This window comes from Bos taurus, chromosome 11, assembly GCF_002263795.3.
Source record: "Bos taurus isolate L1 Dominette 01449 registration number 42190680 breed Hereford chromosome 11, ARS-UCD2.0, whole genome shotgun sequence".
Classification (NCBI taxonomy): domain Eukaryota; kingdom Metazoa; phylum Chordata; class Mammalia; order Artiodactyla; family Bovidae; genus Bos; species Bos taurus.
In genome coordinates, this window is record NC_037338.1 from 91,465,676 (window position 1) to 91,467,015 (window position 1,340).

The 1,340-nt window shown below is 53.0% G+C and overlaps 1 non-coding gene across 1 annotated transcript; it reads left to right on the forward strand.

Annotated features, from left to right (window-relative positions):
- The first annotated feature begins 647 nt into the window (after positions 1–647).
- Positions 648–720, forward strand: TRNAS-ACU (transfer RNA serine (anticodon ACU)). Its single transcript has one exon. It is a non-coding gene; the product is annotated as a tRNA-Ser (tRNA).
- The last annotated feature ends 620 nt before the right edge of the window (positions 721–1,340 follow it).

Sequence of the window (1,340 nt, forward strand, 5' to 3'; positions counted from 1 at the left end):
AGCATGTCCTCTGCGGACACAGCCAGACCCCAGACGCACGCGGCTTTCCCTCCGTGTGTTGTCCCCACCTCCTCCACGTGCATGGAGTGTGGTTGACTGCCTGACTGAAGACCTGTGTGAGTGAATCCATGTGCAGAACCCGAGGATTCTTTCTGGTCTCCAGAGCATGCCGACAAGACTCAGGAGTAGGGTGGAAGGTATTTAAAGTCCCTGTTTGTGCTTTACAGCCCAGATTGGCAAGATTTTTACTTTCTCTCCTTCTGCCTCCCACTGCCTTGATTAACTGGTGTCATTGCTGTAAGAAAATATCATACACAAATGCACCAATGATTGCTGTTCTCTTAGAGATCCGTGCTGCATTTCAAAGAAAGTCTGCATACAGTTCATACAGCGGTTTCATTTTCCTAATAGCTCGCTAGTCCTTCAGAAGCCAGGCAGAGTTTTGTGAGTGTGTGTACGTGTGTGTGGACACCCCTGTGGGCCAGGCCAAGTTCACTGGCGCCACTGTCACTATTCACCGAGGTGACGGATGCTAAAGTGTTGTCACTCTATTCAGTCAGGAGCGGATGGGCTCAGGGCGGGGTTCCAGGGGGACCGGTTTCATGCGGAAGAGAATAGAATAGGGTTACCACTCTAAGACACGGACTTCCCTCATGGCTCAGATGGTAAAGTGTCTGCCTACTATGCAGGAGACCCAGGTTCAATCCCTGGGTGGGGAAGATCCTCTGGAGAAGGAAATGGCAACCCACTCCAGTACTCTTGCCTGGAAAACCCCATGGATGGAGGAGCCAGGTAGGCTACAGTCCATGGGGTTGCAAAGAGTCGGACACGACGCACCTCCCTGGAACAGGACCACCAGGCAAGTCATCCCAGGAGATGCGATTGGAGTAGTGTCCTGACCGAGGATGCAGCAGTAATCAGGGAACCAAGCAGCAGAGCAGCATCTCTAGAATGAGAGCAGGTGTCAAAGTCGAGAGGTGTGCAACTTCATGGTGTGTGGAGGACACACAAGGAGTATGTGCCGTCCATCCGCAGTGGGGATAGATGACAAAACGGGGCGGGGCTGGACCACTGAGGGCTGCCTTCCTTGTTTGCTGAATACCTGCTAGTTGCCAGGCAGGGTTAGACAGCAAACAGAAGAGCCAGAGCTGGGGAAGCCTAGCCGCAGGCCGAGTGCTGGAAGGAAAGAGGACGTCAAGGATGGCTGTGAAGTTCTCACCTTGGTCTTTGTCAGAGAATGTCTCGTCTGACTCAGGGATGTGATGTGCAGTTAGACAGCATGGTGGCTTAAGCCAAGGTGCTGGCAGAGGAGTACAATGATCCATCCTGAGGGCACCGTG